Source organism: Cyprinodon variegatus, unplaced genomic scaffold (genome assembly GCF_000732505.1).
Source record: "Cyprinodon variegatus isolate N-32 unplaced genomic scaffold, C_variegatus-1.0 Scaffold303, whole genome shotgun sequence".
NCBI classification, from domain to species: Eukaryota; Metazoa; Chordata; class Actinopteri; order Cyprinodontiformes; family Cyprinodontidae; genus Cyprinodon; species Cyprinodon variegatus.
This window is the reverse complement of record NW_015150756.1, coordinates 142,600-163,649: the sequence shown is the minus strand read 5'-3', so window position 1 is coordinate 163,649 and position 21,050 is coordinate 142,600. Positions and strand designations below refer to the sequence as shown.

Below are 21,050 nucleotides of genomic sequence, written 5' to 3'. Positions count from 1 at the left end.
TGGATGCCTGTCGTAGATTTATTTGTATTTTACACCCCATAAATACACTCTGCTAAGAAATAATATGCCCTGTATTTATATCATGACTTTTAAGCCGATTTTTACGTTATTCTGATGGAAAACAGTACCCAGCCTCATAAACCCTTCAGTTAGAAAATTAGCTATTGGCTCTCCTGATTAACTGACACGTCCCCTGGTGTGTATAATTGGTCTTCTGCATGTAATTGGAGTGAAGCTGTGGGAAAGAGGAGTAATGCGCTGGAAGAGACTAAACATGAATAAACAACAGTATAGATGTGTACAACTCCAAATTCACTGTTCCATTGTGTGTAATTTGAGGTTTTCTGGGTTTTTTTTATTTTAAACTTGGTTTGTTTTAAACCTTTGATCATCTTATGACCAAACAACATGATACACACATTTTTCCTCCATAGTATTTGCTGTAAAAACCAATTCTGCCTGAATTTATTTGGTTATTTGAAGAAGTTTCAGTTCCGCTCTCGACTCCAGAAAATGGTAGATTAGTTGGGGATTGTTAATTTGAAAATGGCACATAGATGAGAATAAAATAAATAAATAGAATGGGAATCTTTGACGATGCAAAGCGGTAATATTTAAAACTCTATTTTACCCCAAACCACAAGGTGGCAGCAAAACGCTGCATATTCTACTTTTTAAAAAGACTGAGCCTTTTTAATTATGAAGTTTATAGCTCAACTTACTATTTTCTGAAAAGTTGAACATTTAATCAACGTTTAAGCATCCAACTTGAAAAAACATTTTTTTCTTCTTTTAGTATTAAAGTTTTTTTTCACTGACTGGAACACTGGAGCTGTATAAGTCAGACTTATGTTTGTTTGCTTTGTTTAAGAAGCTTTCAGTTGAAGGCAGACTTCCCCGGACTCGTCAATCACTGCTGTAATTAACACTGTTTGAACCAGGTTTCCTTTGCTCAGAGAACTCATTCAGACTCATTACCCTTTCCCAGCATTCAGACTGACGCAGCTTGAATTTAAAGAGCAAAAAACTTCTGCAGTTTGAAGCTTCTGTTGCTTCAGAAATGTCCTCAAATGAGAAACCAAAAAAATAGCAAACTGACAGCAGTTTGAACATTTAGCTTTGAAACCACAGAGAGCCCCACATGTGGAGGAATAATTGTTCTCTGATGAGTGACGATGTTCTGGTTGGTCTTTTGTTTTAATGAGCTGCTCAATGTTTGAAGATTTCAAAGAAAAACACAAAACAAAAATGGCTCCAGCATAAAAGACACGATGCTGTCAGACAGTTTATGGCAGGATAAAAAAAGAATGAAAAAAGGAACTTGTTTGAAAAATATTTGAAGTTTAATTGTCCGACAGCACTTTACGACAAATCTATTAAATATACATGAGAGTTTAGCTTTTCTAGACAAATTTTTTATTTATGAAATAAAACATGTTTACTTGAAATTAAATCTGAAACACATCTGATCCTGGAGGATTGTGAGTCAGAAACAGATACTGAAAGGAGAGTGGAAAACTCATTCAGTTTAAGGCGTATTTTAATATTGTTTTTGCAAATCAGTATCCTACATTATAAAGTGGCTTAATGCTAATTTATTTTAGATCACATAACTTTATTCTCATTCTAGTTCCTGCACCAATTTTGAGATTGTATTACCCTGCAAAGCATCTCATTCTTCTAAAAAGCCCTCAACAACAGTGAAGGGATAGAATAAGGTAGTTTTTGAGTAAAATGGAGAATGGGATGGGTGTTTTATAATCAACCATCCCTTACTCCAGAGCTTTGTCAGACAGAATTTACTTTCACCAGAAGTTTTATTAGTTTAGAGACAAACTTGATGCTCAAAAGTTTGATCTAATTCAGCTTTAAAGGTTTTGCATAAATTTGCAGCTTGAACAATTCGAGGGAACCAAAGACCACAAATTATATTTACCTTAAATCTGTCAGGAAGGGACCATCTAGTAGAGCCCTGAACCTTGAGATATCGTAATACCCAAGATTTGAATTCTAAAACTTTTTTGCATAAAAATAAAGCCGGATGAAGAATAAAAATGAAGGTGGCTTGGCTGCAACTTTTATGTAAATGTCATTTTATATGCAGATGATGTGGCTTTTCTTATGTTAACTTGATGGATCGCTTTACAGATTGATTGGACACCTGTATGGACAACTTTTTGGACTTTACAGTGAGACCACGCCTTTATGGACCTTACAAAGTTTAGGATTTGTCCTCATGTTGGTTTAAAGAGCAACAGATTCAAGAATTTTTTTTTCTTTTGTGAACAGTTAGCATTTTTGTTGGTGGCAAAGAAACCCCGAATCGCATGATTTGACAGCTTCAGGTCTAAAAGTTGGTGCATTTAAATATTTGGGCCCACAACTAAACCGCCGGACATACCTGGCTGTTTATGAGTCTTCACCACGCTGGACCTGAGGGCATGATATGGAAAAAAGGGATGAGCCTTACATGGATTTTGTTTATTTTGCTTTGGAAAAAAAAAACTGTGCTGGATAAAAACATTTGGATGGATGTCTTTTGTATAAAGACCCCAAACAGCTCCTCAGAAGAACGTATTGGTGGACATATGGTGGACGATGTGACCTTTAAAGGATCAATGATGAGCACATCTGCGCCGCTGAAACTTTTTGGAATCGTTCCTCTGCTGTTTGATCCAGCTTTGATGTTCATTATGGAGCCATATATGACTTAACAGGCCTGCCTCCTCCTATAAATACTGTGTCCAGTGATGTTTGAGTGTGTGATGAAGATGATGATAATTAAAACCGCTGAATGAAAGCAGCTAATTAAGATTCCGGTCATTTCAAACTCTAATTGGATCGGGGGAAAAGGCGCAGTGAATGATGATGGCACAGTTGGCTGTGAAAATTGTTGATGATGTGAAGAAGCTAATTGCTGTGTGCATTAACTAGAGTTAATGTCCAGTCAGGGAAACGGGGTTTACAGGAATAACAGCACAATACATGTACAATAAACACTGTAAATTATGAAAAATGTGATATTTAACAACAAAAGTGGAATCTGAAAGTGTTTGTGTCGGTAAAGATGGTGTTTGTGACGATGGAGGCGATAAAATCTGAAGGAAACAGGAAGCTGCAGACAACGCTTTAGTCCTACTTCCTGTTTACATTGTGTTGGTTTTTTGTGTTGGACTATATTAAAAATGATGAACCTGAAAAAAAAAGATCCTGTTTGTCTGAAAAAACAAAACTACACTAAAAAAAAACATTATTTCAACTGAAGACCCAAAGAGGAAACTTTGCCCACAAATCAGGAATTTGCTTTAGAAGATGTTAAATGTCCCAGAGTGATATTATTTAACAACTCTTTTAAACAAAGCTTCACTGTATTTTAGTCTTAAAAGCATCATCTTTTTTTTTTTTAAACCATTTTGTTTCATTGACATAGATAAAGGTGCAACCAAATGAGTCTGGTTGCATTTCATTATACATGCATCTATGGAGGCAAAAATATCCCATTATTTTAATTAAGAGTAATTAATGGAAATACGTTTTCATTTTCAAAGTAAAGATTTATTTATTTTTCCTTGTAATTAAAACTAAAATCATTCAAAATTAATTTTGTAAATATATACATTTTTCATTTAATTGTTATTTCAAGTTGCATTATTTACTCATACATAAAAAGGTGATCAACAGGTGATTAGCAACAGGTGATCAAATATATAATTTCAATATCTTCAAGGCTGCACATTTGTTCATATGTTCTAATAAAAAAATAGATAATATTTAAAATTAGATTTTTGACAAAATGTCAGAGCGCAAAATTTATTTTAAATAATAAAATGAATTTTTGTCACATTTAGCTTAATAAGGACCTTTACTTGCATAATTCCATCAATTCTGCAGCTGCATCTGAATGCCTTGGTAGGTTTAGCTTTATGGAGTTATTTTTGTATTTTTATTGCATTCAAGAAAAAGTGGAAAATGATGGTGAAAGTGAAATAAATGTATTAGAGAGAAGAAAGTTTCACACCTTTATCAAAAACTGGTGTATTTTGAGACTGAAGAAAGCATTTTGAGCTAATTTTTTTTTTTGTCATTTAATAGATAAAAGTTTAAACATTTCACATTGAGTGAAAAATCCTGAACTAGGTTTTGAGAGAGAGAAGAAAAATGCTTTAAGAGAGACTTTTTTTTTTCAGAGGTAATGTTTTCACTCTAATTGCAAAGAAAAAAATAAATTTGAGAGAAAATATAGATGTTTGAGAGTTCTATTTGTCCTGGAAATCATTTTACAAATGTCAGTTTTTTAAATTCTATTACTAAATATTTTCTCCCAAAACGTGTTCTTTGTTCTCAAATAACATCAGTTTTTGTTACTAGAGTGAAAATTTATTGTCTCCAATATATTTATTTTAATTTCAAAATTATTTTCCCATTTCAGATCGCCTTTTTTTTAATAGAAATACAAAAATAACTCAATCGATATCAACATTTATGCTGTATTTGAAGCTCAACCGAGAGTTATCCCACTTGGAATTATTATGATTTAGCATTTTCTTTACTTTAGCTCTTGGACTTTTTTTCATTGTTTGCACACTTTGCTGGGAGGAGCTTACAAGCTTATTCAATAAATATGATCATCCCCCCCTTTAAAACTAAAATCAACCAGTTTTTATATTTTTTCTTGTTTATATACTAATGAGAAAATCCAATTACTATGATATAAAGGGAACCTGCTTTTAGAAATGTATTATTTTATGTTTGGATATTTAGATTTCTTAATTTACACTGTAAAAACGATCCAGAAATAAGTAAAAAAATTCTTAAATTAAGTGTATTTACTCTTAATTTAAGTGGGTAAATGAAATGATTTGCCAATAGAATGAGTATTTTTACTCTTAAAAGAAGATATTTAGATAAATAAGACAATGCAATTGAGTTTTCTTATTTTAAATGTAAATTGTTTTGTTCCATTGGCAAAATGTGTCTTTTACCTGCTCAATCCAAGAACAAATGCACTTATTTTAGGAAAAAATAACTTATCTAGATTTCCATTTTTTCCAGTGTAACTTCAATGTTTTAGCAAAATTCAACTTGTTTGAACTTCGGTTTTCTTTTCAAATGAAGATTTCCAATATTTCTGAGCTTAGAAAAGTTCTTTTATTTCCATTGGAAAGGAATTTCTCTGGTTCCTCTCTCAGAAGGAAGACAAGCATGTATTGTCTGTTTGTTTTCAGCAGTTTTGCAAGGGAGCCTGAGTGGAAAGCCATCCTGCAAAGAGAAGCTCAGTGGGTCTCAGTGGGGGTGTAAAGTCCTCTATCCTGTTGTGTGGGCCCTGTTTGCACCTGCTGTTAACATGCATCCCCACATGCCTCCATCTTCAGTGGACAGCCGGCATTAACATGCATCTCTGCTGTTCCCCTGTGAAGGGATCCTACCTTTCTACTCTAAATGCAAATAAACACGACACACAAGTATTTGTTTGGCGTGACACGGGACCCGAGAAGGTGGTGCTGGGTGTTAGTGAAGTGCCGTATTACATCCTGTTTCCCAAATGGCGATCAGCATTCTAGATGCAGACATGGAGCTGTTCTGGGAACACCTGAGCGGCACTGATAGCAGGATTTTGACAAATATTTCCAGGGCTGTTATTTGAAACATGTCATCTGGGAGAGAGGTGTAAACAAAGCATGAGTCCAAGTACTGATTGATTTCGGAGCTGCCTGTGAGGGGATGTGAGCCGACTAAAGGAAATGAGGATTTTGAACTCTCTTTCTTTCTGACCCATCTCTGTGCTGGGAGGGAAAACTAAAAAAATAAAATAAAAAAAAAACAAATATTTCCTGCCCTATGTGACTGGTGTTTGTCAAAACTTTTAGCTTCCCTATAATAAAAAACAGAGCTTCAAAATATTTTAACTATATTTCAAACAATGGGCTATTTCATATATAGCCGACTATATAAATAACAATTATTCCATACAACATGTAAGATGGGTACATATTTATTCTAAGACTATACCTTTTTTTCATAAACATTCTCTTTTTATTTCTTATTTAATAAATAAACCACCCTCATATCCCCTTTTATCAATTCTATTTGAGTTCCTGTTATATACATGTTCTTTAAATCTCTCTATGCTATTTACCTTTTATAGAGCAAGTTACTGTTTTTTGATTACTTGCCCTCTAAATTACTTAGAGAAGCCCTTTTGTTATTTTCCTTAATATATTCGGACAGTTGTTGTTTCTTGTCATTGCATCGACATTAATTTCTGCCATCAAAGTATCCATATTTTTTAATGTTACAAAGATAATAAGGTATTTTCCTGGATTCCAGTAACACTATTTGCTTGAAATTTGGATTTTCAAAGTATTAAACTAAGTGCCCTATAAAGGGTTAAATGTTTTAAATACTTGTGGATTTTTAACAGCTGGTTAAATTACCACATATCCTTGTTCTACCATCAACCTCCTACTTCTTAATGTTTTCTCAACTAACCCCTAAGTCCCAAAAACCTTTCCTCTCTTCTCTAATAGTTCTTATTTTCTTGTTCTTATTATATGCTTTGCTTGATCGTTGCAGTCGATTATCTAGGCTATGAATAAAATGTGTTTATCTGGTGTTGGAGTTTAGTTTTTAGCTGACTTTTATCTCGACTTTTTTCCTTGAATTCTCCTCACTGCTTCTGCGTAGTTTATATTTTTTTCCTGAATTTCAGCGGCTTTGTTTCTCACCTCATAGTGAACTCTGTGTTGGCCTCCACAGTTGCAACACCTTTCTTCTCTTTCAGTCTCGCACTTGTTGATTCTGTATTCTTCGCCACACTTTGGTCCACTTGCTTCCCATACAACTGCTGGCACATGTCCACATCTCTGACACCTGTGGCATCTTTCTGGTAAAACTGGCTCTGAAATCTTAAAGCAACATGCTGGCCACTGTTAGTTTGTGTCTCTTCCTTTCCTCTATTAACGTTTATTCTTGCGTATCTTAATCAACATTCCTTTTATTACTCCCTTAACTGTTTTGTTTTCTTGTGTCACGTCTTTATTCTAATGTTTTTTTTTCCATCTTTCATCATCTTCACCATTTCAACTTCTCTAATCCTGTTTTTTTTTCCCCCTGTAAATCATAATGGAGACCAAATGATCCTGTTCTTCCTCTTTGTCAATCAAAGTATTATTTTGAACTCCTTTCTCACAACTTTACTACAAACAGCTTCTGTATCTGAACTGTTTTCATTTACTTCGCTTTTACTTCCTTGACTCTCATAGCTCGTCTTCCTCAGTCTCTTCCTCTTCTTCATTCACCATTTCCATTCTGTACCATTCATATACAGCCAAGCCCTGACTCATTCACAGAGATCTGAGATAAAGCCCTTCACATCCTGACAGGATAAATTACCACCCAGCACAGCTGGTGGCTCAATCCTAATGACCCCGTCCCCGATGGGATACCTGCCAGAAAGGTCTGTGATTTGGATCCATTTGTTCGCCTGCAGCTGGATGAACAATTTCCACCTGTAAGAAGAATAACCGAACGTCGGCTTTGACCACTTCATGACCTGACGGTTAGCTTCACAACAGATACTTTATCTTTGATTTTTCTGTTGCAGATAATATTCAGAACGTCTTTATTGACGCCTCAAACTTCAAAACCTGATCGGCAGCTAAACAAAATAGCCATACAGAGAGAAAATAATAATTCTTAGTCCTAACACCAAATAAAAATAAGGGAAAGATCCAATGTTCAGTTTTTTTGTGTGTTTTTCAGAATAGATAGTTTGGCTAAAGAGGCTGGCACTATACAGCAGTGTGAAGAGTGTCTTTATGTGGCCAACATTGCAGGCAGATATATATTTTTTCTTTTTCTCTTCCTTTTTCTGTTTCAGAGGTGTGAACATAAAATGAAACTTTGAGTTCAGGGGCCTCATAAAGCACGTCTGCACACAAAAAAACCTGTGCCGCAGTTTAACGCACATGCATTACAAAATGAATTTGCTTGAAAGTTTTATTTATTTACTTATTTCTGACAGCGAAATAACAACCCAACAACAGCCATGTCTCCCTCCGCCCAGCTAGGCGGAGGGAGACATGGCTGTTGTCAGGTTCTCGCTGTCTGAATGACGGCGCGCACTGATACGAACAGAGAGAAAATAGGACCAAGTGATAACGACGTGTGACTTTTTCCCACTACAATGTTTTTGGGATGCAAAAATATCGCTCTTTTGAACACATAATGTTTTGGGAAGAGAAAAGTTTTATTTCGCTGTTCCTAAAAACCTGCCGGACTACTTTCGGCTTGACCAAAACTGGACGATAACTCTGCTCACAGGACGCTGCCAGGGGTAAGTCAGTGTGATTGCATGCCGCTGGTGATGGGGATGCCATACAGATTCATGTCAAAAATACCGAACTATCCCTTTAAATACTCCACCTCTGCAGGCACTCAATGCTGGTTACTTGTTGTTGTTTGTTGCTTCCTCATCTTTGACTCCCCAGGTGAGTTTCCCTTTGTTGTTTTCTGATCATTTTTTTTTTATTTGTTTTTTTTGTTTGTTTTTTTTGTATTTTGCCTCACTTACTCATTAAATCTACAAGATTCACCTCAGCATCCTGATCTCTGCATTTGGGTCCTCAAAAACCTCCATCGCACCGTGACAGATGCAGGATGGTTTAGGTTTACAAAGCTGCTTCTGAATAAACCACATCCCTTGTGAGCAGAGAAATTGCAGCCTAAATACATAAACATTACATACCAGCTGTGAAGCATGGTGGTGGATGCTGATGATTTGGGCTTTACCAGTATAGACCATGATCTCATGTATATCTAGTTATACTAGAGTTAAATGCAATTGAATCTATCCAACAGCAAGAGCTTCTGGGTAATCAACAGAAAAAAAGATCCAAATGTTCAATAAAAGCTGAGAAAGAGGAGTATCAGTGGCTCTCAGTCCAAGAGGGGAGTGTGGCCTAGTGGTTAAGGCATTGCACCCGGAATCCAGATGTTCTGAGTTTAAGCGCCCCTCCCACAGATTGACACTCTGGCTCCCTGAGTAGGACCCTTAAGCCCACACTGCTCCTGTGTGCCACCCAATGGCAGCCCACTGCTCCCCAAGGAGATGGGTTAAATGCAGAGAGTTAATTTTGTTGCTCTGAACTTGTGACAGTTTAATGACAATAACCAAGCTGACAATAAAGAAAGCAAACGAACAAACAAAAAAAGAGATCCAACTAAAACCTGTGCATGTGATTCAAAAACTGGACCTGTTCCTGCAGCCGACTATCGATGACAAACGTCTCTAATGTAATCAAAATATGCTCAAATCATATAATGAAAGCATTTTATGCTTTTAGTCTTATTGTTTGATCATTAGGCGAGCAGTTACAGCAGCAACAGCAGCCTGAGAGCAATCAGCCTCCCAGCAGGAGCTCCACATTACGAGACGTTTTGACTCCCGTAATCAGTTCTGCAAACAAAAACACATGCAAATATCACTTTTAGGCCCAAATATCTGTTTAAATTGTCTGAGACTTTCAATTGTTTGCTAGTCTTTGTTTGCTTGGAGCTCTTCCTGCAGCTTCAAACGAAACGACATCCATCCTCAGGAAAAACGTCTAATAATTCATCCAAGAATCCATTTCTGGTGTGAATAATTAAGAAGAAACAAGTTTGATGTTATTTTTTGATGCCACTGAGGACCGACTGCTGCTGAGCTCTCCCACAGGTGAGCAGAGATGCAGCCGTCTGACAACTTGACTGCCAGGTGGCCCACTTTCTCCAGATATCTCTTCGACAAACTGCTGCTGTGGTTTTTAATGAAGAAATGAAGGGAGGAGTCAGACTGGATCCGAACCTGAAGCCTCCAGAGCTCTGAACGCTGCATGTGTCCGACATCTTTCCAAAGTTCTTCCTCAGTGATGAACGACTCCGCCGCATTCCTGCAGCATCCTGGGAAATCACTCCATGGAGTCTGAAGATCAGTTTCACTCACACTGTGAGGACAAAAACCAATTCCACTAATAAAAATCTGCTCTCTTCGCTTTTTGTAATCTGGTTTTAGGGTAATTTGAGTGTGTTCTCCAGTTTCTGGTGACGTTTGTTTCTATAAATAAATAAAAGTCAAAATAATCTTGGGGAAACTGCAGAAATATGACTGTCTGTTTGGTTGGGGGGGTCTGAGATTAATGGTACTTGAGAGGGCAGAGGCAGAAAGAAATGAGAAATGAGGTAAAAAAGATAATAGAGAGGGAGAGGAGAGCAGAAACAGAGAAGAGTCGATGTGTCACATTCCTCAGAGAAAATAGAGAAGCTGACGGTGGGAGGATGGAATAATATTTTTGTTTAAGGCCGAAGAAAATTACCACAAACTCCTGGATAGCCTGGACTTTGACTAGGCCATTCAGACATCTTGCCTTTTATCAATCTTAACCATTCCATTTTTGATCCGTTGGCCTGTTGGGTATCATTGTCCTGTTGGTGACCCAGTTCAAAAAGTCCTTTTTGCTTGACCCAGATCAAGACATCCTGGTTGAATGCAGACAGGTTTTTGGTTCTAGCCCAAATTATCAGCCCTCCACCTTTGTACCACCCTTCACACTTTGAAACAATTTCCCAGAAAGACTGAAAGAGTTCTTTAATATAATGACCTCATGTCCACAACTTTGTAGAACTTGATGGCCTGCAGAGTTTTTTCAACCCTTTGATTTAGCTGCATTGGAGCAGTTAAAGATTTCAGGGCATGAGCTCTTGAGGACTGGAACTGTAGACCATTGCTTTAATGTCGGTCTCCATGTTTGATACATGAGCCTCCAATCCAGATTTAAACAAATGATAAGTTAGTTAATGTGACAGAGGTGTTTGTTCCATTTAGTCCATCTGCTGACAATGGCTTAATTCTGCATAACCTGTAGTGGTATGGCTCAAAGTGAAGCTATATTTAGTGGTTGGAAAAAAGAAAAGAAAAAACTTAATATCTTCCTCCAAGAAGGAATTAAATCACTTTGAATAATTGGAAAGTTAATTTAACATCCAACTAACATTGCATGGTATCATATTTAACACATTTAATCTGCATATAAACAGTAAAAAAAAGGAGCTTGTGGTCTGCTTTGGCATTTTATCTTTTGCTCGGTTTGTAGAGCCAAGATTGCAGATGGTTGCTTTTGTTCCTCCTTTTCTTCTATTGCTTTACAATTATCACCTGCTTTCAGGAGCGCTAAATGTTTTACTCAACTGGTGTTGCTATAGCACTGATTTTTGAAAATTGTATGTTCTTTTAAATTTTCATAAATATGGGCAGCTGCTGTGCCAGATACATGCGTAATGCATCCATTAAATATGAGTAAACTGCCTTGGAGCAAAGAGCAACAATTATCTTTGTGAAGTAATTTCAGGGGGAAATGTCTCTCAGTAAGGGCTCAGCTAATTAGATATTAAAAATGATTGCCTGCTATATTTTAGATGTAAAGTGGGAGCCAAGTTTCAGACAGAGCAAAAGTTTCAGATTGATTCAGAAGAAAAAAGAATAAAAGTGGAAAATATGTGAGATGAATAAACATAGTTAAAATGTGTTTACAGGACTGTGTTCTGCTTCCCATGTCTGTCTGGAAGAGATGTCCAAATAAGGTGAAACAGCAACCTGTGAAGGCTTTTAAATATGCTCTATGTTCACCCAAGTCTGCATGTCATTCAATAATATGAAAAACAGTAAAACCTGTAATTTAAATTATTTAATTCTGTTAGCATTAAGATGAATTAATTTCCCTAACCGCTGTTTTCCAGCATTTTCAGCCCCAGCAAAGTATACATATGGCTGTCTTTGACTAACTTTAGTTTTTTCATTTGTAGTTTTACCAAAAAAAAAAAAAAAACATTGTTGCTTTATCTGTTATAATTTCATTAGCACAAACTCAACTGTATGAATATTTTCATTTGGACAAACTATAATTGTCTTGATCTTGGCACTGACGAGTGGATCATTAGTTCATTCCTTCCACCTGTTTTGCTCCGCCCAGTTTTCATCTGCCCTTATCTGATCCACCTGTTCCAGCTCCTATGTACGCCACCTGTTTAAAGCCATCAGTGCCAGATTATTTGAGCCGAGTGTGAGAGTTATCTAGAATATCCTGTTGTGTTTTGACTACCTGATTCTTATCTGTTTCTGCCTCTGGATTCCTGAGTTTTGGCTTTCCCCAGTTCCGGTCTGTTTCTGCCTGTTCCTGTGTTCGCACTGCTGTTGAATTCTGCCTGTTGGACCTGTCCCATGACCTCGCTTGGATTTTCGCTTGGTACCTCTATGTCGCTTGGTACCTCTATGTCTCTCTGATCTTCTGGTCTGGACATCTGCTTCATCAACTGCTCTGGATTCTGCCTCTGGACTCTTCTGCTCATCTGCATCTGCTTCCTTTCGCTGGTCAGTCTGCTCTGCCCCACTCCTGGAACTCTCTGGGCAGCTTACTTTTCCTCTGGACGCTGACAGAACTAAGAATCAAGTTAGCGACTCACATGCTCGCTATTGTTCCCTGTCTGAGTCTAGTGGTCACTAACCTGAGTATTTATCTCCACAGAGAATCCAGCAAGCTGGTCCCAGCTGACGAGCCGCGCAATCCAGAGCAGTCAATATAATGTTTTACTTTTAAACTGTTCTGTCTGCCTGATTTCTGAGTTGTGCCATATCCAATGATCATGGTTTTTGGACATTGAGAACCAGTGTCCATATTTCGTCTTGACATGATGACCAGAGAAGAGGACAAAAGCTTTGGTGAATGAACAGTTCTAAGACCCCCCCACCCTGGGCCCAAAGTGACCCAGATCTCCAACAAGGATAAGTCATCATGGTGACCTTTCAGAACCAAACTGCTGCAAAACAGACCTTTTGCAACACATTTCTCTTGAGTTCTAAACTTAAAGAGCCAGACTGGAGAGAAGGCCTCCTAAGGACCCCTGCTGTGAGCCGCTGAGACAAAGAAAGCCTGCGTTGCCGTGCTAAGCTGCTGGATGAAACTCAAGCCTTCCAATGGACATGGACAAAAAGGTTTGCAGATCTGGCACAATTAGGGACAGAACACGCAATATGTATGATATATGTTGATCATTTCATGTGTTCACTGATGAGTAAAGACAAGCTAACAGGATGGACTGAATGCTACGCTATGTTATACAGAAAGGTAGCTCTACACATGATGTAGATTGATGGAAAGTCAAAATAATAAACAACCAGACTTCATCTTCAGTCAAGCACACTCTGCTGATTTCACATCGGAAGCTAGTTCCCATGCAGCCATTGTGGTGGCCTCCCCTCTCACCATGGTAAATTGTAGTATTATCAGCTTAGCATTTCATCCCATTTTGCACAGCCAGCGACATAACATTAAAAATCACAAAAAGCCAAGATATGGGTAGGTGTTTACTTAAGTCTTTACGATTTCTACAGGCAAGTTTACCATAGTAATAGTAGAATCAAACCCTGAAGTTATGGCTTTTAGTTTCAGTGTGCAAACCCAAGATTTTGAGTGGCCCCATCTGGCATACCCTATAGAACATTTCTGCAGGTGGCACTGCATGCAGCAGGCTTTCTCACTTAATCTGGAATCAGCAAAAATGTATACACACTTATGTTAAAGGTAAAAGCTGCAGTTAAGACCGCATTTTCTTACCTACTTAACCCAGAAACACCTGTGGTAACCTTTGTGCTTTGGATTAGCTAGGGTCCTGCTCAAGCTAAGGGTCCCAGTCATTGCATGAACTTCTAACCTCAGGTTTGTTTTATTTGTTTGAATAAATACAAGATTACAATTGTTTTATAACACTGAAAAAAAAACATTTGTCCAAAAGATGGGCTAAGTTTGGTGGATGAGGAGATATCAATCTGTATCAGACACAAACTGTTACAGACTCCACCCTCTTTTCCTGCAAAGCAGATTTTTATATGATTCCTCATTCAGTCCTTTTCTGTAAGAAAACAGCCTATCTCTTTGGCAAAGCAGTAAGAGATAAGATGCTGCACATTAAGGTGAGGGTTCATTATCCATGTATGATAATCATTTCATTTGAAAAAGACAAGCTACAAAAGTTAGAATTATCTGCTTTAAAAAAAAATAAAGTAAAGGCCAAATATGATTTATTCCCATTGTTTAGTGTTAATGGTTTTGTTATTTCTCAATTTGTTTATCCTTAAGATACATAAATTGCCTTATGTAATAAAAAAAAAAATTCTAACTTGGGTTTTGACTCATCAGGTGAAGAATTTCTAAGAGTAAAAACCATCCGAATAACAGAGTGGCTGCATCTGTCGGTATTATTCTAAATGTCGTCTGTCTGGAAAGCCTTTTTCGATAAGGCATTCTGGGTTTAATGGAAGACAGGAAAATGGAGGGCAAAAAGGAGAGAAAATTGTAATTCATTTTCTGATAACATGCATGGAGCACGGTTGCCATGGTAATGACTTTATACCACAGAGAGGATAACATAATTTTTTTTTCTTTTTCTGTTTTACTGAAATACTAAAATAATAAAACTGTTTAACGTTGTTTTGCGAACGGCACAAGGTGGTACATGCATTATACATCAGCTTCACTCTACATTATTGAGTCTTGTTGGGGATGACTTTCTGAAGACTGTGATGCTCACATTGCACTCGGTACATCAGTGAGGTTGTAGTTCAGACAGACGTGATCTTGTATAGATCTCTGCGGGACAAGAAGTAGCACAGAGATGCATGTCTTACAACAAAAATATATTAACTGTAGCAGACCTTTTAAATGTAAACCATATTTATTTAGAATAAAAAGCACATTCACTCAAGTTTAGCATGATAATTCTGCTTGTTTATATATTATATCTGTAGAATATGCCCATATAACCTTGATACCCACACTATATGTACATATTTAGTGGCCATACAGCCACACAGTTAGTTATTGTGACAATGAACCACTACTAACCTGCAATACAAGGTTTATGTGAGCTCAAACCCTTAGTAAAACTCGTCATACTCAGTCTGAAATAACTATCACTGAGATTTTTACTTAATTTACTTCCAAAAAATGTACAGTTTACCTCCTGAAATATACAGGTTATGTTTCAGTATTTGATAGTTGTTTTTAATAATGTATTAGTTACTTTGCCTACACTTGAAGTAAATAAACAACTAGCCTACAATTTTGGAGAGGAGCACCAGAGTGTCTGCTGAAGGGAAGGGGTATATCCGCTTTATCTTTGACACACGCGCAGACGACCTGGTTTCTGAGCATAATGCAGCCTTTAGCCCACCATGGTCTTTGAGGACAGAAAAAAAACACACCACAAAGGATCCCTTTCTCTTACCATGAAACTGGCCAGGGAGATTTACATCGGAAAGGAAGCCATCATGGAATGCACAGGCCCAATCTTCAAATTGACCAAGGCTAAGTCCTGATGGCTGACATTTCAGAACCAGCTTGCGGCATAAGAGATTGTATGCAACATTTTTCTCTGTGTTTCAGAATCTTTCAGATGCTGAAGAGGCATGAAAATGGCTGGAGGAGGAGAGCTTCCCTGATGCGTGTCTGGCTGAAAAAAGGGAATGTCCTCTCCTGTGAGCAGGGTCCAAAATTAAGACCCGTCATTTACCAAATACCACAAAATTTTTAATTTGGCAAGTTAATTCCAGAGCACCGTTCTACAAAAGGCGAGTAAATGTTGTGACCACAATTTTGCTTCAGTCACATCCTTTCATCTTCTGTTTTGGTTAGTCTCAATTCTGTCGCTTTGTTCCTCTGCTGTTTGTTCCTCACACCAAATGCCAAATGGGCGTGCAAAGAGCACACACCCAACACCCCGTCATTTAACAACAACTCAGCTACCATCTAAACCCCAAGGGCTGAAAGAATGTTTATTGAAAAATAGTTTACTTCCCAATCCACACACACCTCCTCTAGCTGCTCTGGGGGGACTCCGTGGCCCCGTAACCCAATAAGACATGACTGGAACACCTCTTGAGGGAGGCGACCAGGAGGAATCCAGAAGAGACACCCAAACCACCTCAGCTGGCTCATTTTGACATGGAGGAGCAACAACTCTACTCTGAGCGCCTCCCAGGTAACTGAGCTCCTCACCCGATCTCAAAGGGTGCGCCCAGCCACCCTGTGAAGGAAACTGATTTCAGCAGCTTGAATTCGCGATCTTGTCCTTTCGGTCATTACCCAGATCTCATGACCATAGGTGAGGAGGATAGGAACATAGATCAATCAGTAAATCGAGACCTTTGCCCCCCTGACCCCGCTCCCAGTTTGCAACAACTGTCCAATACAGCGATTGCATCACTGCCGACGCTGCACCAATCCGTCTATAGATCTCATGCTCCATCCGTCCTTCACTCATGAACAAGACACCAAGATACTTGAGCTCCTCCAATTAAGACAAGGACTCTCCACTGACTCGAATAGGGGAGTCCACCCTTCTCCGGTGGAGAACCATGACCTCTGATTTTATTTTATCTCACTTATGGACACTTTATCAAATAAAAGTATTTTGCATTTACATTTTTTGAATCAAATTCTAAATTATAGCTTTGTTTAATATAACTACAATAACTTTTACTATAACTGTTTCTATTTAAAATAATCAAATAGTATTTTCTATTTATATTGTTAAATAGTGAAATTAGTTACATTTTATGTTTTTAAAAATATATGAGAGCAAATTATCTTTTTTTCTGGCCGGTAAAAGTACTCTTGGTCAGTAATTTATTTCATTTTCCGGTCCACTTGCCCGAAGAATCAATTTTAATTTTGGACCCTAGCTGTGAGCCTCCCAAGCCAAGCTGCCGGATGCTGGAAAAAACTCAAGCTTTCCTAAACGGATAAGGGCAGAGAAAAGGTCTGGCAGAGTTAGGGACAAATGATCCAGTTAAACAATGTCTTTTGAGGATTTGAGTAAAGATAACACTAACAGGATGGACCACATGGTGCGCTATACTAACATGTTTGATCCATTGATTATAAAGCTAAAACAAGCTGAGAAAACAAACCAATGCTTATTTTCTCACATGCTCATTTTTGAATCCTCATGTTGTTTGCTTCAGCTTCACTCAAAAGACTAAGAAGCAATTACTTAAAGGGTAATTCAATTTAATTCACTTTATTTCTATAGCCCAAGTTCTCTCAAGTCACTTTACAGACACAATTCAACCAGATCATACACTCAGGTGGATTGATAGTTTTTCTATTTATGGAAAACTAGTTGATTGCATCGACTCATTGACTTGAAGGCAATCCCTCACATTAAAAATACTTAAAGCGACAGTGGAGAGGAAAAACTCCCTTTTAACAGTAAGAAACATTAGGCAAAACCAGGCTTTTTGAGAGCAGCAATCCGCCAAGGCCGACTGTGGTTCAAGAAGACAGAAGAAGAACTACCAAGAAAGGAACAGAGATACGAAGGAACTTGTCAACTAGCTCCAGAGGCACTCCCCCTCCAGGAAACACCCAGCGAGGCATAAGAGCTCTGAGCCAGCTCCCGTGTCAGAGGGCGAAGAGAGCACAGCCAGCCAGTCACAGTCAGAGAAACAGGACTACACAAAAAAAATATGTCAAGCACAAACATCTATAAAGAATAACTATTGATTTCCGATTAAGCAAATCACTTAATAACCATTATTTCATTCACCTCATGGATTTTCATTGTGAATTGGTTTGAAAACACATCAATTGCTTTAAATTAGCCAAAAGCTAATTTGATCACGTTCCACATTTTTCAAGATAAAAACTATATTAAAAATTCTTTTTTTTGCTCCTTTTCTTTGTTTTTGTTTTTCACCCTTTTTTTTTTCTTCTTTGTACATAGTAGTTTAGTTTAGTTAAGTTTAATCTATTTTTAGTCAAGAGCTTTTAAGAGAAATATGATTTGAGCTCGATTCACACGTTCATCTATTGTTTTAACACAGAGTCAGTAGGGCGTATGTTCATAAACAATACAGTATATGACAGTCACAATCTTTTCTATTTAAATAAAATCTTTTATTAAATATATAAAAGTTGCACAACAGTAGCCTCTGAATACAAGAAAGGTAAGTTTCAGTTTAGTTATCAACAAAACAGTAAAAATTAGGGTATTGCTTAAAAATGTCCTGTAAGTTTTGGGAATACTTAAATGATACCATATCTTCATGTAACTTTTTTGTAAACTTTCAGTAAAATATTGAGGAAATTGACCTGACAAAAAGGGTCCTCCATAAAATTCCAAGTAAAACACAGTTGCAGAAAAGATCCATATAGGGCTGGTGCCTTCAAATCACAAAAGTAACTGAAATAAATGTTGTTTTCAGACACATTACAGAAAGTAATCTGTTTAGGTTATATAATCCTTAAATTTTAAGTACTCCAGTAAAGTAATTTGTTGGTTTTAGGAAAGTGAACGACATTGCTGATTCCACAAGAAACTTCTTATAATTAATCCAGATCACTTTTACCAAGTAAAGCCAAGGCATTTCAAAACTGCTAGAGTCCAGATCTTTTCTCTTATTTGTGGGTTTTCTTGTTTAACCTTGACTGCTTTGATCATAAATCTCCCATGACCTCCCACTTGTTTTGATTACCTTTGCATGGAAAATCCTTCTTCCCTTCCTCACCCTGCTTGCAGAGCGTGTTTTGGTGTTCTGACGGTGGATTATTTCCCCTCTGAAAAAGCCCCCCCCATCAAACATCGATGATATGACGTTAAATCCTTCTTCCTGTCTTCTGTGCTCGTATATCTTGACTCCTCCTCTCCAGTCTCCTCCTCTCCTCTCCAACGTTGTCTCCTCGTTTCTCCTAATCCCACTTTGTTTCTGCTCTCTGGCAGGCTCATTTAAATATGAATGAAAGCTGAGCTTATTTTCCTCAGGTCGAATTACAAACAGTTTTCATTTGCAATTTTAATTTCGTTTCTGTTTGACTCCTGTAACATTTAGACTCCAAAGTTGGACTCGAGAGTTTTACCTGTCACTGATTTAACAGGATTTCTTTCGGTGAAAGTGCAAATGAGGATAATACTTTTAAAAATAAATGTTAAAGTTTCGCCACTGAAAAGTCTGAACTTGTAGCCTTATCCTGTCATTTCTTAACTTAAAACCGGCTGCAATGGCAGAATATTAAGATGTTTTTATGAACCGACAGATGCATCTCTGAGTAAAGCTGTTGGTTTGCATAAGTGGAATATTCTATCTAGTCCTTCAGTCGGCACAAATATATTGTAGGTCAATACATTCTTCCATGAGCTGAATTTATCCCTGCATATTTCTGTCCATCCCTCCATTACTGTAGCTAAATTATTTCCTGCATCTATCTTTCCATCCTTTCCTCAAGCAATCCGTTCAGAAAATCAGCTTGTCCGTCCCTCTGGCCGCCCATCGGACGTTGTGGAGGCGCTACCTGTAGCAAAAACCCACAGACTTACTAAGGACAAAATAGTCTAACTTTAAAAATGTTTGTTTTAACTTGACACAAACAATTTGGGGTTTTATAATTGCAATGCTAACCAAATCAGCTTTTTATAGCTACAATAAGATCCTAATCAGATCCTTGTAGAAACTCTATCAGATACACATTCAGCTGTAGTTAAACCATATGGTATTTTAATTACTTCGCTGACCTTTAATCAGTTATGGAGAAGTCCTGAATGATGAGGTGGGAATTAATGAGCATTCAATAATTAATCTGTTTATTTCAGAGCCAATCAGGAGGAACGATTAGAAGAACAAAAAGGAGCTTAGAGGTAAATGGAAATTATTGGAAAGTGGTTCTTTCATGGGGAGAAGTTAGGAAAACCATGCATGTGTGTGTGTGTGTGTGTGTGTGTGGGGGGGGGTTAATTATATCAGCAGTCATGGTTGATGGATGATTGAGGTTGTAAACGCAGCCTGAGGCCTCATACGCACCACAGAACTGTTAGTCGGACATCACCACAACATGCCCGTCTGTGTAGAAATTTATGCTGAAGGTGTGAGCACATCTGCAAGGAAATGACTGCACTTCTGAGAAAAACGTTTCAATGTCAAGCTAACCTAATTGTAGAGGACTGGGATATGTATGAAAGCTTTGGCACATGTCGGCCTGCTCCAGAGTTGTGCTGGAGCTTATTTGAAATAATTGTGCTTTAAAACCGATGTTTGTCCCTTCTGTGCTTAAAGTCAAGAGTTGCTGGATTTGTTATGAAATTCTTCTTTTAATCATCTCACATTTATAAAATGGGATTTCTAACACATGATGGCGATTTGAGGGTTCTGTGTCATGTGGTTGTGGGGAGGGAACGGCTGATTTGAATCCACAGGATAACAAATTACAAATCATTTTGCAAACATGAATACTGAATATAATTCATATAAATAGGATTCACTGTATGGAAATCCAAAATGTCCTTATCTTAGAGTAAGAAAATGTAATTAATACCTTTTTTTTGAACAGCTAACAATGTTATAATATTGCTGTATATAATTTGCAGGCTTTTACGAGATTGTTGAGCAGACAAAAAGCAAACTTACTAAGGAGATGAACTGTCCAAAGAGGAAGCAGGATTCTTCTTTGCCATTGCAATTGGTATAGAAAGATAGAAAGCACCTGATGTCCATTGCTATTGTTTAAAGGAGCTTTACAGTTTGCAATAATGCTTTGTGTGACAGCGATAGCATGATAGGCATATCCCACCTCATAGCGATGAATAAAAATACATTGTGTAACATGTACTCTGCGTGACACATGGAAATATCCTCACCTTCATATGTTTTGGGGTTTTATTACGGAGTGCTTAATCTGTTTTCCTACATCTGGATTCAGCAAAGCAGTCTGAAGCTTCTTTCCTAGCCTGGGTAGTGTTACTGTTGATCCGACAAAAGGTTAGACAGCAGCTAGAAATAGGACCTGCAGTTAAGCTTCCTTAGTTTTCCTTGAAAATATCCCAAAGTCTCTTCACCTCACCAATAGATCTTCTCATCACGAGAGCTGGATATACGGTTAAAATCCTGCAAATAAATAACTGATACCAATTTTAAGTCAGCAAATATAAAAATGTGTTGCACTACAACTGAGTGTATTATATTATATATA

The 21,050-nt window shown here is 37.5% G+C and overlaps 1 protein-coding gene across 2 annotated transcripts in view; it reads left to right on the top strand.

Annotated features, from left to right (window-relative positions):
- The window catches only part of LOC107090620 (histone H2A-like), a 665,777-nt gene that overhangs the window by 504,336 nt on the left and 140,391 nt on the right, over nucleotides 1–21,050 (top strand). The window lies entirely within an intron of this gene.